General features: G+C 35.7%; 1 protein-coding gene across 2 annotated transcripts in view; it reads left to right on the forward strand.

Annotated features, from left to right (window-relative positions):
* Positions 1–16,612, forward strand: part of KIF24 (kinesin family member 24) — a 57,845-nt gene continuing 41,233 nt past the window's right edge. The window contains exon 1 of one of the 2 annotated variants that reach the window (XM_015249998.3): positions 1–194. The gene's annotated coding sequence lies outside the window, so the exon portion shown is untranslated. The remainder of the gene's footprint in view (positions 195–16,612) is intronic. The other variant, XM_072959239.1, reaches the window with a different exon arrangement.

Genomic DNA, 16,612 nt, shown 5'->3' on the forward strand with positions numbered 1-16,612 from the left:
CGGCGCGCGGGAGTCGGCGCGGGCGTTCGAACCGGCGCTTGGTGGCGTTGCCACGGGGATGCGGCCTGGCCGCAAACTCAAGCTCGGAACTGACAGAACGCTTCGGTCGCCCGCCTTGGGGCTCTCTCCTGTCGGCGTTGTCTTCTCCTGTCCTCAGACAGGGTTGACGGAGGGAGAATTTGAGAGTGTCCGAGGTGAGAAGGGCTGGGCAGAACCGGGATGGGGTGGCCTGGTCCCGAGCCTTGGCGCCGGCCGAGCGCGTGAGGACGCGGGCGGTTGTGAGGGAACCGGGAGTTGGCCTCTCCGGGTTGTCCGAAGGCTCACCCACTCTCCTACCCTTCTTCCCCACTTCTCCCATGGAACCTTTTCGGCGTCTCGAAGTCCTCTTGCCTTTGAACCCAGAGCCCCTAACTGGAACCTCTCTTAAAGCGCTCCTATTCCGACTTGGTTATTTGTGTGCTTCCGTGAACCCCATTCTCCTCCTTTCTCCCATGTAATTCTGAGGTCTTTGAGGCAAGGCAAGCGTCTTTCGCAGCGGTTAACACACAGTAGACTTTTCAGGAAATATTTGTTGAGTTTAATTTAATTCACCACAGATTGGCCCCGTTTTTCCTTCCATACAGAGTTTTTTATTTTTATGAGAGTAGGGGGAGGGCATCCTAATCTCAATAAGCAAAAGGACCTGAAAGTTCACGGTTGGCCTTTCCACTCTTTGTGAAAGGGAAAACTTTTGAATTGCTTGCTACCACTGTTCCCGCCTTATGGCTTTTAGTCTTGGTCTCCCAATGCTTTTATTAGACTCCCTATTAGTCTTTGCTTAAACCAAACCAGTTGTTGCTGTAAACCAAAAGAGCTGATCTCAGTTTCTTAGTGATGCACACCTGTTGTCACATTTTAAGCGTGTTTCGGAGAACGTTTTAAATCCTTTTCTCCGTTGTATTTGTATTCTGCTTATAATCTCTACTTCAGCCCATAGAACAGCTGCTCTGGTAGCCTATCCGTTCATCAGGTGTCCGTAATAGAATTGCAACCAAGACTTGTTTCGTTGTTAACTCATGACTGTATATTCCCAATATACATTGTTGATTCTTATATCAAAATTACAGCTCAATAATGACTTTAATAAAAGGATTGAAAAAAGTCAGGTGTAGCAGCTCTGTTCTCATTACCTTCTTATAAAAGTTTGAACACCTACATTATAGCTAAACTGCAGATCTATGACATGTATTGGAAACTAGACTGAGGATCCAGGGTCTGGTCTTGGCTCTAATTCACTGACTGTGGCTGGCTTTGCAAGTCATTTGGCCCTTTTAGATTTCACTGTTTCCACCTGGAAAATGGAAGGGTTCATTTAGAAGTCCTGTGGCTCTACTATCAATTTAGTCAAGCAGTTGATGCCAGGTAGACGTCCTGCACTCAGCCTTCCAAACACCATACAGCTGAAAGTAACAGCTACCATTTATTGTGCACTTACCCTGTGCAAAGCACTGTTATTAAAGGGTTTATATAAATATTACATTTTTCTTGGCATAGTGCATTAACGTGCTGCCCACCTAGCATTTCATTAAAAACATTTGGCTTATTTTGTTAATGAAAATCTTACCTAGTCATAGTTTGTCGTTGGGGAAACTAGGGCATGATTCTCACATCTTCCAGTTTAGGAGGAACAGCAGTTTCTTTCTCTGGGCCACAGTTTTGCTGTTTGTAAAATGAGGGATTGAACTACTCTTCTCAGATCCCTTCAGATTAATTATCTATTAATCCAGTTTCCTGTGCTGGCTCAGCACACCTGTTCATAATTTGTTCGGAGTAGGTCCTCAACAAATTTTGTTAAATGAGTAACGGTTTTCCTTCTTACACTTTGAGAGTTGTGGTCATTAACCACAGGTGGTCAGTAACTTCCCAAGTTATTGTCTCAGGGATCTTGATGTTCATATCCTATAAACAAGAAGATTTTTCCATAGGCATAAACTAGTAGTAATAGATACCATTTAATTGGAAAAATTGTTTTCAACCAGTATGTCTTTTTCCTGTGTAGGGAGAAACCAAATGTGGGTTTTTTTTTTCCCCCTACCAAGCAATTCCATTGCTTGCCTCTCTCCACTCTCTGGAAAATGGGAAGTGGGCTGAATATTCTAAGCTTCTTTTTTAATCTTGGTCTTTCTGGTGATCAGCCCCCACCCAGGAGCCCATCCAGAGTCTCCTCATTAGAACAAGAGATAATCCTAGTGCTCTCATCACTTGGAAAATTCTAAGGATTTTAGGAGCTCTGTGCTAGGAACTTGGGGCAGAGACCAATATATATCTTCTGTTATCTCACACCATTTTATTTTTTGAGTGCCTATGTATTAGACACTGAATTTAGCACTTTATTTCATTATCCCAATTAATCCTCACAAAAGCAAACATCTTTTCCAAATCACTATTATTTTTTGTCTGTTTAACTGCAGTAGCTTCCTAAATGATCTCCCTCCCAATTTTGCCCACTCCCTGCAATCCATTCCCCACAGAACTGGCAGAGTGATCTTTAAAGATCATGTCCTTTCCCCACTTAACATCCTCCAATGACTTCCTGCTTCACTTTAAATTGAAATCCAGACACCTTTGCGTGGCCCAGTGAACCATACATAATCTGTCCCCTACCTTTCTATTGTCATCTCGTACTACTCTCCCTCTCTTCTGCTGTGCTAGGGCCAAACTGGTCTTCTCTTGATTGCTTGCTCATGTCATAGTTAAGGGCCACTTAGGGGCAGTATGCTTGTCTGGAGTGCTCTTCCTCCTGATCTTTACATGAATGACTCCTTCACATTATTTGATTTCACCTCAAATAGTCCCTGCTGAATGTGGCCTTCTCTGATCATCCAATTTGAAGTAGAAACCTTCATTCTGCTTTATTTTTTTCATAGCACTTGATCACTATCTGAAACTATCTTGCTTATTTGATTATTGATTATCTCCTTTCACTGGAATAATAGCACCTTGAAGGTAGTGACATCCTCAATGTCTTGAATAGGGCCTAGCTCATAAAAAGGCCTCAAATTATTTCTTGAATGACTGGATGAAAGGTTTTTGTTGTAACTGTGACTGTGGCTGTGTCCATAGAAATTCATTTGAGTAATAGAAACTTCTTTCACTTTCTTGCCCAGGAACAGTGAGTCAGGGCACCACCAACTTTGCCATAGTTTTCCTGAATAATCAAACTACTGTGATACAAAAGTTTCTGCCACTTATTACTGCAAATGACATGAAATGCTTTTGTATAGTTTTAAAAATAACGTAAAGATATTTATTCATTAAGTAATTATTGAATGTTTATTCTCAGACAGTTTTAGATACTGGGGATGAAAAAAATTAATAAGACACATTCCTGGACCACAAGATCACATTCTAGTGAAGGAAATAGACATAATCATAGATAATTATTACAGAATGTAACTGCAATGATAGATATATGAAAAAGGTATGATAGAAACATAGAAGGGACATGTAACTATATTTGGGGAGATCAGAAAAGACCTCATTTGTGTCTTGCAATGATAGATGTATGAAAAAGGTATGACAGAAACAAAGAATGGACATCTAACTATATTTGGGGAGATCAGAAAAGACCTCATTTGTGTTTTAATCAATGAGTAAAAGGTAAACAGGTAAAGAAAGCTTTGATGAGAATGGAAGGAGACCATTTAAGAGCACAATGTGAATAAATGCACAGAGAAAACAGTCTTAAGAAGTTGACTAAACTAGAGAGACAGACAGGAATGGGCTAGACTATAGAAAATTTTGTAAGACATGTTAAGGAGCTTGGAGTTTGTCCTTTAGATAGATGGCAGGATGCTACGGAAGGGTTTTAAATAAGGGAGCAGCATGGTCATAACTGTGCTTTCAAAAATAATGATCTGGTTCTGTAGTGTGGAGGATGGTTTGGGGGAGCAAAACTAGAGTCAGGGAGAGACGTGAAATGATCTAGGAGGATCTAGGTGAAAGATCTGGGCCTAAACCACCAAGGCTGTGGTGGTAGAAATGATAGCAGAGGGAAATTTGACAAATATTTAGGAGATTAAATTGGCTGGACCTGTTGATTAGATTTGGGATTAAAGGAGAGGAACAAGTCTAGAATGCTTCCCAGTTTAACTCTGAGTGACTAGATAGTTGGTATTGTCACTCACCCCTACCCTCCCCCAACAAGGAACAGAAAGATAGGGGGGCAGGTTTTGTGCGGAGTTAATGAGTTTGGTTATTGCAAGTAGTTCAGATGCTCAATCATGGGAACATTTTGATAGTGATAACCTGAGTGTTTTTTGCTGCAAGAGATCCATAAGACTGAGTTTTATTGTGAGGTGAACTAAAGTTATAATGAAATTCTGAAAGTACCCAGTTAATAATATTGCACAATATCAAGGCCAAAAAGACTAGCTGAGATTTCACCAGCAATGAGGAGCAGTACTATGTCTATTGCAGTCTTTTGGTTAGCTGCTTATGTAGAGACTTAATTGGTTAAAAACTAGTGGTATGGAATTGTGTAGTCAACATTATAGATAACTGATCACTTTTTGGAACAAATTCATATGGTTGTTTTTAATAAATTATCTATGTCTGATGGGATAGGATATAGCTCAGGGATAGTGTGGGTTCAATCTCCAGTACCTCCATTTAAATAAATAAATAAAATTACCTATGCCTTGATTTCTTCATTTGTATCAAGGGAGGTAATGATAAATGTCATCTTTCACAAAAAGTCTTAGAAGATTAATCAGGTAGCATAATTAATTACATATTAATAATTTAGATCTCAGTGTTTTAATTATTCTTTGCTTTCTCAGCATCAGTTCTTTAGAAATAATTCTCAGTGTCATTGTGGCAACGGTTCCCAAAAGAATGTAACCCTGAGTAAAAGAATCTTTATCATCTTAGTAATTTATAAAAACTGATCATAATAGTTATTTTTCCAATTAAACACAGGAGATATATTTTGTTGAAAGAATTTTATAATGGCAAAATGGCCCTCAAAAATCTGCAAATGACAACTTCTGCAATTGGATTAGACTAAGAGTTGAAAAATAGAACACTGAGTTTAAACCCAATGTTGGTTAACACCTGTTCCTAGGAATTCTTTCAAAATTAAACCTCTGTATTTAGAGAGAGGACTGCTTGTACTGTTTTAAGATCACTAGGTTCAATGATTTTGTAATGTTTATTTTTAGGTGATTGCTCCCATGCTTTGCACCAAACCTAGAAATTTAATAATCTCAAAGAATTGAAATAAACTTGAAACTTTTTTTTCAGTTACAAAAAGAAGCAGTCTTTCAAAAACTACTTTCAGGTATAATTCACATGATTGGTATCCCAAAATTCACACCTAACCTTAAGAATTACATTAGGTATCATATATTCTCACTCCTTTGCAGCTGTTATTTTAAGCAGTTGTCTAGTATCACTTGTGTTCTTTTAAGACCAGTGGTCTATAGATAGAATAATCCCTAGAGTTTAAAATAACTTAATTCTCTTGTTGGAGGAAAAGTGTATACTATATTATCTACCTTTTAATTTCCCACTGATAATATTGAATTTCTTGTGTTCTTAATTAGAGATCTTTTGCCTAAAATGGGGTACAGAAACATCTTAATACAAACTGATGAAGAATGTTGGGTTTGTGTTGTATCCTTACTAATGGTACAATGGGCTTGGTTACTTTGTTAAAAAGTGGTCATTATTAGTGGTTGCCGAGGACTGGATGAGTTTAGGGGTATAGAATGTGAACATACTAAAAGTCAATGAATTCACTTTAAATGGGTGAATTGTAATGGTATGTGAGTTATATCTCAATAAAGTTGCTATATAAATATATTTTTAAGGTGGTCATTGTCACAGTAGGGGAACTCATGAAGAAATATTTCTTGGCAATGAGAAGCTATTTTAATCATAATATTTGTTTTTTAATTTATTTTTTTTTATTTTACTGAGTTACATTCAGTTTACAATGTTGTGTCAATTTCTATTGTACAGCACAATTTTTCAGTCATACATGAATGTATGTATATTTATTTTCACATTCTTTTTCACCATGAGCTACCACAAGATCTTGTATATATTTCCCTGTGCTATACAGTATAAACTTGTTTATCTATTCTATATATACCTGTCAGTATCTACCAATTTCAAACTCCCAGTCTGTCCCTTCCCACACCCCTCCCCATTGGCAACCATAAGTTTGTATTCTATGTCTATGAGTCTTTTCTGTTTTATATTTAAGTTTACTTCTCTTCTTCTTCTTTTTTTTTTTTTTAAGATTCTACATATAAGTGATATCATATGGTATTTTTCTTTCTCTCTCTGGCTTCACTTAGAATGACATTCTCCAGGGACATCCATGTTGCTGCAAATTGCGTTATGGTGTCATTTTATGGCTGAATAGTATTCCATTGAATAAATATACCACAACTTCTTTATCCAGTCATCTGTTGATGGACATTTAGGCTGTTTCCATGACTTGGCTTTTGTAAATAGTGCTGCTATGATCATTGGGGTGTTGGTGTCTTTTTGAATTAGGGTTCCTTGTGGATGTATGCGCAGGAGTGGGATTCCTGGGTCGTATGGTAAGTCTATTCCTAGTCTTTTGAGGAATCTTCATACTGTTTTACACAGTGGCTGCACAAAACTGCTTTCCCACCAGCAGTGTAGGAGGGTTGCCTTTTCTCCACAGCCTCTCCAGCATTTATCATTTGTGGACTTTTGAATGAGGGCCATTCTGACTGGTGTGAGGTGATACTTAATTGTAGTTTTGATTTGCATTTCTTTGATAATTAGTGATGTTGAGCATTTTTTCGTGTGCCTATTGGATCATTTGTATGTCTTCATTGGAGAATTGCTTGTTTGGGTTTTCTGCCCATTTTTGGATTGGGTTTGTTTTTTTCTTTTTAAGTCATATGAGCTGCTTACATATTCTGGGGATCAAATCTTTGTCAGTTTCATCTTTTGCAAATATTTTCTCCCATTCCGTAGGTGATCCTTTACTCTGAAGGTTTCTCTCTCTGCCTTCTCTAACTTACTGTATTCTCATCTTACACACCCTTTTTCCCTTGGTGAAGATTACCTCACTGCCTCTTATTTCTTTCTATAGAACCATATGTTATCTACAATTTTATTAAAACTTCTTCTGTAACATAATAGAATCATGTTTAGAAGTAGATATTACCCTTTTACATTTCATAAATGTAACTTGCTAAAAGTGCCCTTTTAAAGCTTTTCCATGCAGAAATACTTATTTAAAAATTTAATGGCCATTTAAAGAACTTTGTAAATTGTATTTGTCAGGTTCAATCTAGGATTACATTTAAGCTCTGTTTACTATATGGTTTTTTTTTTTAATTACCTCATAAACGGTCTGGTTATTTTTGGCATTTATGAACTTTTAGTTTCAGGGGTTGCTCAGCATAAATATTTTGAAATCTTACTGTTGAACTTGAAAGGAGTTTTTTAAACTTGGAAATATGAATTATTTGTATAATAACAATATTTTTCTTTTAAAAGGCTGTGACATACAAATGTTTTCAACTGTTTTTCTACTGTAAAAGTTACCAAAGCTACATTTTACTTTCCTCTTTACTGTATTCTTTGTAATAATAACTAATACATCTTCAAAGAGGAATTGTTTAGTTAACATTATATAAATGACAAAAAAATTATTTGATATTATGAAGTCCATATATCAGTCAGTCAAACTTTTCTTTTTTTAAACAGGCAGTTTATTTTATTTAAAATAAGTAAGGGTAGGGTTCCTAAGATTCTTAATAAAATGAAATAGGCTTTGGTTTATGCATTATTAGGCTTATATTGAATTACTTTTTAAAAACTAAGGCCATCATACCCACCTAGAACATGTTTGGTATGCCCTTCTAATGTATGCAACTAAAGCTCTTGAGATTTTCATTCTGTGCTAGGAGTCTAAAAAGTAATTCAGCCTGTGCACTTGTGTGTGTGTGTGTGTGCATTCTTGACAACTCTTAACCACAGCTCAAATTTCCACAGAAAATTTCAATACATTTTCTCAATTTCTTCCATGGTTAATTTTATTTTTGATAATTATAGAAGTGAATGTTTTAGGGAAAGAGCTTTTCTCTTTTAGATGCTAGTGTAACATCTAAAATTTAATGGTACAAGATTTCTTTTTGAAGTGATAAAAATGTTCTAAAATTGGATTATGGTGATTGTTGCACAACTCTGAATATACTAAAAACTATTGAATTGTATACTTTAAATGGGTGAGTTTTATGGTATGTGAATTATATCTCGATAAAGTTAAAATTTAATGATGTTCTAGAGGGATTTATTGATCTTTTTTGCCTTTTCCTCTTTGATAATTGAAGTACTTGGGATGTTACATGAATTTGAGAAACTAAAAATAACTTGGATGCATTAGAACTTGGGCCATTTTTCCTCAGTTTTTCTGCTTGGCAGAAAATATATAGACCTTAGATTTAGATTTTCTACTATTTTATAGTGATAAAAAACTTTTATTAGAAATATTGAATAATCTTGACAATTATACAAGCAAGCAACAGTAGATTATGATATTTTCTTCAAATTTGTCTCACTACTTGTTTTTCTCAGTTTGACTTTAAAAAATTAGACTGATTTAAGAAATTTCTTCCTTATTAGCAGACGTCATTTAGGTTAGTGAAAAAAAGATCTATGAAAAATAGTATGATCATTTTAACTTTTTTCTAAAGGCCTGAGAGAGGAAAGTCACACAAAATCTTCAGTCTCTATGTGTTAGATAGATTTAAAATAACCAATGACACTGTATGATTTTATTTTACGACAAATTCTAGAAAATACAACTCATCTATACTGTCAGAAAGCAAGTCAGTGATTATCGGGTGGTGGAGAGGACTGACTGCAAGGGGCATTAGGAACTTTTTTGATGGGACTGTCTTGATTATATTTTGATTGCTAGGGTGGTTACACGGGTATTGTATTTGTCAGAACTCATGGAACTGTACATTTAAAATAAGTCTTGTTTGTTATACACAAATTATACCTCAATAAGGTTGATCAAAAGAAAATCAATTAAAATGACCACACACACGACTTACTTGTAACAAGTATTGGTCTTTTGATATATAGCATCATCTAATGTCTCAACATTATATATGGTAATCAGGCATTTATGTCAACTATTTATGCCAATGAAAGAAAAGTACTTGTACAATTGTCACCGATGAAACAGTAGAAGCCTACAGTGTTACTATTAGTGAATTAGTATATTTTGCAAGTATAATCATCTACTTCAGTATCTCTGATCCTTTACCTTTTGATTCTGTTACATACTCAGCTTTTCATCAATCAAATAATAGAAACCATCTTTTAATAGTGTTAAAAGTCTTTCATATGATGTGTCTATTTGTTTCTAATAAGTCAGCACTTCCTACCTACCAGGTACAGTAATCCAGTGCTGAATAAGAGATCATGGCTCCATCCTTATGGAATACTTTACAATTTTTCAAATTAGATTTACATAAATATCACATCTTTGAGAGGGGGAAATGAAACTCAGAGAACTAAGTGACTTTGCCCACGATTACACAGCTGAGTGACTGAATTATCTGAGTTATCTGATTCCAAATGCAGTTTCAGGCAGTTTAGGTGGGTAGTGTTACATAGTTGAGGTAGGTGAATGGAAAGTTTGAGGGAACATGTTAAATAGTTGGATCTTATCCACATCCTGGAATGTGAATAAACTTCCTTAATTGTGTATAAAGTTGCATGTATTCCCCTTCCAGTTTATTTTCTCTGCCACCAGGATAAGCAAGTTTGAATTTCTGCCAACTGGATTTCTTCCAAGACTCTATTTCTGATTGTTATCCCAACAGCTGAGACCTAGCAGTCTCTGGGTTTGACATAGAGAAGAACTCTGCATTCTGTGGCATTGAATGTGTGTGGGCCTTAGATGTAAAAACCTGCCCATCTGGCCTCCGTTGGATTTTGCTGATTTGCAGGGCATTTTCCTGGTGGTGGCCACTGAGAGAGATTCCATGCTGCAGCACAGATCTGCAGGAGGCAACCACTCTGTTGAGCAGGGTAGATAGTGGGCCTTTGGGGGAGGCTGGCAATGAGCTGTCTTTGCAACTACTTTTGAAGGAGGCAGCTTGGAATAGTGCAAAAAAAATTGGACTAGCCGTGAGAAGACCTACGTTCCAATCTTAGAACTGTCACTTGAGATCTGTGTTACCTTGGGCAGCTCACTGATTGATTCCAGTCTTCCTCCTCCCAAGTAAAATGAGGAAGTGATATGTGCATTATGAATAAATTTCATAATCATTATGCTAACTGAAAGAAATTAGATGCAAAAGAGAATATATTGTATAATTTCATTTACATAAACTTTTGGGAAAGCAAACTTATATATGATGATAGAAACATCATACAGATCAGTGATTGCCTAGGCCAGTGGCAGAGGAAGGAATGCAAAGAGGCATGAGGACTCTTTTGAGGTCGATTAAAGTACTCTGTATTTTAATTGTGGTAGTGGTTTCATAGGTATATACAACTGTCAGAACTCGTAGAATTGGACGCTGTCATGCACACAAACCCAAAAGGGGATTAAGCTGTTTCAGGGATTAATAAGAAAGAACATTGAAACAGATTTGGACTGTTTACCATGGGCATAGGAGGTATACAGATAGGTATTTGTGTTGTGTTTTTGTAGGCTATGTATTTGCCCTTTTTGCTGTAGGTTACCCAATAAAGTTATAGCTAAAGTAATAGGAATACTCAAACACTAAACAAAATCAACAGTCATCAACCTTGACCTCTAACTCTTTCTTTACCACTTGTCATTTTTATCTGAATCTTTATGAACTAGTAGTAGTAGAGGACATTTGAAATCAGACAAATTTCTTAAAATATTTGAAATACTTAATTTACTAAAATAATTTATCTATATTCCATTGTTCGGTTATTCTGCTTCTTAGTGGTTATTATATCCTATCACCTTTATGTTGAGAAACTCCGTTGACATCCTTATAGTCACAATGTGACAAAGGTGTAAATTCTTAACTCCAATATATAAAGAGGACCACAAAAATAAAATGGAAATGACTTGCCCTCCCCAGCCCCCCAATTCTCATCCGTTATTTTATTAATGGTTATAAATGCCTCAAAGTCCTTCATAATAAAGTCTTCCAGAAGCCACAACTAACTGTTTGGAGTTGACATAAATTAGAAATTTACATAGAAAGAATATTCAGTAACTCAAATGTAAAGTGAGTAGTGACTATTCTGGGTTAGCTACTTGTGGCTGTATTGAGTTGTTACTGATCTCTAAAAGGAAAAGAAGGACCAGTGTGGCTGTGCTCATTCTTTCTCCTCTTTTCCTAATGCCCAGGCCCTCTCTCTTTAACACTTGCTGGGAATGCATAACCTTTAGCTGGATGTGGTACGAAGTGCAGCTACTTCTAAAACAGAGACATGTTTCTCGGAGGAAAGCCGATTTTAGGTTTTGGCCAGGAAATATACAATGTGAAGCTATCAAAGACTAAGGCAGTGGATTGGAACACATGAAATATATAAAAACCCGTGAGTTAATAATGAATTTGAACCTGCCTCTCCTCTCCCCAGATAAAAGCAAAACCCCAAAAGAACTCATTGAATGCCATCCAAAATATCTAGGGCACTACTCCTACTTAATTCTGAAAATTAGAAATTAAAAAGGAAGAATATTTTTATGCCTGCCTTCATGTACAAACTCTACTTCGGATAATCACATAGCCCTAGTTGTTGACAAAAGATATTTTCGTAAAAAGATACTGAAATAAATATATATAATTTAGGAGTAAGTATTTTTAAAAGATGTTTTTGAGATAATTGGGGAAATTAGATTATAGACTGAATATAAGATACTAAAGGGTTATTTTAAACTTTATTAGGTATAATGGCATTACTTATATAAGAAAATACCAATTTAAAAATGAATTTAGAGGTGAAATGACATATGTTGGATTAAGTTTTTAAATACTTCAGCAAACAGAAGCAAATGTGGCAAATTTTGATAACAAAAGAATCTATGGGTGGGTAACATGAGGATTTATGGTACAGCTGTATTTACTTTTGTGATGCTTGAAATTTTTTATAATAGAAATATTTTTAAATGCTATAGGGAGATCACTGTGCCTGCCATTTGCCAGGTACTTAGTGCTTTACAGAATCTGTTGCTGCGTAATCAATACCTGTATAGAATCCTTTAACATATCGGATTTTACTGCAAATACTTGTAGAAAGTATTTTAGTTCTTCCAGTTTTACTAAGATATAATTGACATAGAGCGTTGCATAAGTTTAAGGTGTGCAGCATAAGGTGTTATTCTAGTTTTAAACTTGAGGAAGCTGAGGCTTAGAGACATTAAATAATTTAACCGTGTATCATGTCTGGGTCTTAGCAGAGCCCAGCTAGATTCTGGATTTTTTTGCCTCTTAATCCATTAATCTTCTGTTGTACTAATTACTACTAACCAAACTCTTTGGTGTCTATTAACATGTTTAAAATAAAATCTTATTTGACATCTTGGGGGAAAAAAAAAACAACCCATGTGAATGTTTTGCTGTCTATTCAAGTCTGTCTCCCTACCTTCAGAATAAGAATGTATTTGGTGACAGTGGTAGTTTTAAGGGTTTATGTTTATTGGATGTCTATGATGTGTTACACCAGTGCTTTATTTAGTAATAGCAGTCTTCTAAATCCACTGATAAAGCTGACATGTCAATATTTTATTATAGCCAAACTGTTTCTAAGAAGGATGGAGGAGTATCCTGCAATAAAACACACAGCTAACATTGATTTAAAAAAAATTTTTTTAATAACAAAAATGTGAGAAAAATGTTTCTCATTTTGAGAAAAAGCATTTTTTGTTTAATGATATACATGCTTTTCTTCTGTAAATAGACAATAAATTTTTGTAGGTTAAAAAAATCAAATAAAAATACGCATTTATGAGTAGGTGTTTAGAAAAGGGTCATTATCCTGGTAAGCCTGCCTAAGAGAATCTAGAGCAAAAATCTTGGGGAACAGATAAAATAAGATTCACTTCAGTGATATTTTGGCAACTTGAATCCAAACATACTTAAATAAATTTGTGGAAAGGGAAAAATGGTTTTAGTTTAGTGTAATTTCTCCCCACTATCATCTACTTCCCAAGGGAGGCCTGTTGCTACGTGTAGTATATAACCTTTATCTGGGTAACTGCTACAATTTATAGTCTAGGTTATCAAGTTAACAAACCACCAGCCTTGGACTTTTTTGTTTTCCTCCCTAATTATCTAAATAGGCTTCTAGGTGTTGAGGAAAGTATTCTTAATATGATCCTTTGCTCCCATCCTTTTTTGCCCACTGAAAAATAAGCCCAATACACAATTTGGATAAAACATTAACATTTTTTTAGGCTGGCTAACAGTGCTGGAAAAAATTAACATTTTAAAAGTAGTTTACATTAAAATTGTCACCTAGAATGACAACCAATAAACAAGCACTATCTTTAGGGGTTCACTCCAACAGGGTTTTTAAAATATAATTCTGGTATAAGCAGACTAAATAAAATAGTTTATGTAAAACACCTAAGCATAGTGCTTGACATAAAACAGAACTTGATAAATCAGATCGTCAAAGTAGTATGATCATAAACTATCTGCTGAAATAATAGGATTAGCCTTATATAAAATGTTTCTTTGACCTACAGAAAGTGCTCAGGGTTACATTGGTAAAGACATTGTGTGTATTAGGCTCTTCTAGGTTGTAAGGACCCTGAGGCTGTCTTATTACTTGGGGTGATGGGACTTGTAGAGAGTTAGGAAACTGAGAGAAAACGTCTCCATAGCCACATAAGCAGGCTTCATGGAGTCTCTTAATAATTTAGTTACATTAGGTAAAAAGTAGAAATGGTAGACCTTTTTGTCCTTTGTCCTGTCTAAGCCAGTTCTGTTCATTCAACAAACACTTGTTGCGCACCTGTCTGGCACAGTGCTAGGCTGAGTGGGATCATATTTGTTTTCTCTTTAAGAATTCACACTATAGTGTAAGGCAGAGACACCTTATTTCTGGAACAAGACTGGCAATAAATACAAAAATTAAAAATATGAGTCTGTAATGCCCTATTAGTTTTACAATCAAAACACTGTAAGAGTTGGGAGAGAGTAATCACATCTGCCTGGGGTAATTAATCTATTCAGCAAACATTATTTATAATAGTGTGAATTGTTTTTAATGGCTATAACAAACGGGTAGGAAAATGCTTATATTAAATAAAAAAGTAGATTTCAAGATAGTTAGGAGTACAGTGTTAAAAACAATGTAAAAATGCATTTTTAAAAGGCTGGGGAAATGGGAAAGTGGGTAAAATAGGTGAAGGGATTGAGAGGTGCAAACCTCTGGTTATATAATAAGTCATGGGGATGTAATGTACAGCATAAAGAATATGATCAATAATGTAATAACTTTGGGGATAGATGGTTACTGAACTTATCGTGGTAATCATTTCATAATATATGCAAATATCAAATCATTATGTAGTACACTTGAAATTAATAGAGTATTAAATATCAACTATATTTCAATTTTTTAAAAAGGTTAGAGGGAAAACGCCAAAATAGTAACAAGTAGTTGTATCAGATCAATGTGGGGAGATTGGGAGGAAGGGAAGTAAGTGAAGTTAAAAATATATTTTTAAAATAAGTAATATAGCCATATAGTTTCAAAATTTACAAAACAGCTGTTTTGTGTCCTGCTCTGGGTGGTGGAGACAGCAGTGAAATAGAAATAAAAGAAAAGTAATAGTAACTACCACATTTATTGGCATACAATAGTTTCCTTCCCATGTTTGCCCTCCACTAATTAGTTCCCTCCTCCTTGAGACCAATATTATTACTTTCTTGTGCATCTTGTCAAAGATATTTTATGCCTGATAAGCAAATATATAGACTATTATAGATGAGTTAATTCTCTTTCTCTTTAACAAATGGTACCTTTATTATACAAATTGTTCTATACTTTGTTTTAATCACTAAATGTATTTGAGAGCTTTCTGTTTCTTCAATAACATATGGAAAATTTACGTATTTGTAGTTGCTTTATAGTATTCCATTTAATGAATTACCATAATTTATTTAACCAGTCCCTATTCCATTTCTTTGCTATTGCATGAAGTGAAGCAATGAATAACTTTGTACCTATGTCATTTTATACTTGTACAAAGAATCATATCTAATATTAAAACAAAAGAACAGAGGCTAACTATCGGGCTCAAAAAAGCACCAGTTTATGTAGAAGCATGCTGTTGGCTGCTTTAATTTGCATGCCCAGATTACTGCTATCTCCAGCGTCTTTCCCTCCCATGATATATGGGATATCCAAGCATTGCAAAGTAAATATGTTGGTATTGTACGTGTACTGATTAAGGGCTGCTGTAAAAGCCATGGTTATCAGAGTTGGATTGGGAGGGCATGTCGCCAAGGGAATAGGTGTGTGAAATACAGGATCTTGTACAGCCTGTGGAAATTGAGAAGACTGCAAAGCACTTAACCTGATCCCCTGGGTTAGGCTAAGCCAAGTGAGGAATATAACTATTTAGAAATAACCTAAAACACAGCAAAACACTGAAGGCTTATTCTGTTGTAAGTTCTGAGTGAAGTAGTAAAGATAGTAATACAGAAATAACAATCGTAGTAGTAATAACTACCAACACTTCTTGAACACTAAGCATATACTGGGCATCATGCTGATTAATATTTGCATTATTACAAGTGTTTTCTCATTGAATCCTAACCCTAGGAACTGTGGAGACTATTATTTTTCCATTTTACAGTTGAGAAAAAGATTTTCAGAGATATTAAATAAGTAACTTGCTGAAGGTCACACATTTATCTATTTCATAGTATCATTTGGAGATTAACAGTGTTTAGAACAGTGCTTGGTATGTAATAAATGCTCAATACACACTAGCTGCTATTACTGTTATTACTGAAGCACAGAGGAAATACCAGTTATCCCTTGCCAGGGCGTACCACACAGAAGAAAAATATAAATAGGACTTTTCCTGGGAAAGACAGATTTTCCAGGTAGAAGAAACTGTAGTGAAGAGATTGAGTGGTGGCCTGGTTTAACTATGTAGAGTGCCTGGTGGTAAAATGGTAGAAGAGACTGAGGTAAGAAGGCTTCATGGGGATGAGGGAGAGCTACTGAGCTATCTCGAAAGAATGGGCGTGACTCATTTAAGAGGCAGAGGGAGTTGGGGACATTTCAGGCAAAGATACAGCATTTAAAAAGGCATGAAAGCAGTCAGTATTGCAGTTATCTACTGCTGGTAGTAAACTACCCCAAAATTTAGTGGCTTAAAACAATTACCATTTTATTTGCTAACAGTTCTGTGAGTCAAATATTTGGGCTAGGCTTAGCTAGATTTGGTCTCACCTGGGACCCCATATGGCTGCAGTCATCTGGTGGCGCCAGTGGGGCTAAATAGTCTTAGATGGCTTCTCTCATGTCTGGCTTTGATGATGGCTGTTGGCTGGGCTTCTTCACATGGTAGCAGAAGAATTCCTAGAGAACAGTGGAAGCCTCTCTTGAGGAC

Source organism: Vicugna pacos, chromosome 4, assembly GCF_048564905.1.
Source record: "Vicugna pacos chromosome 4, VicPac4, whole genome shotgun sequence".
NCBI classification, from domain to species: Eukaryota; Metazoa; Chordata; class Mammalia; order Artiodactyla; family Camelidae; genus Vicugna; species Vicugna pacos.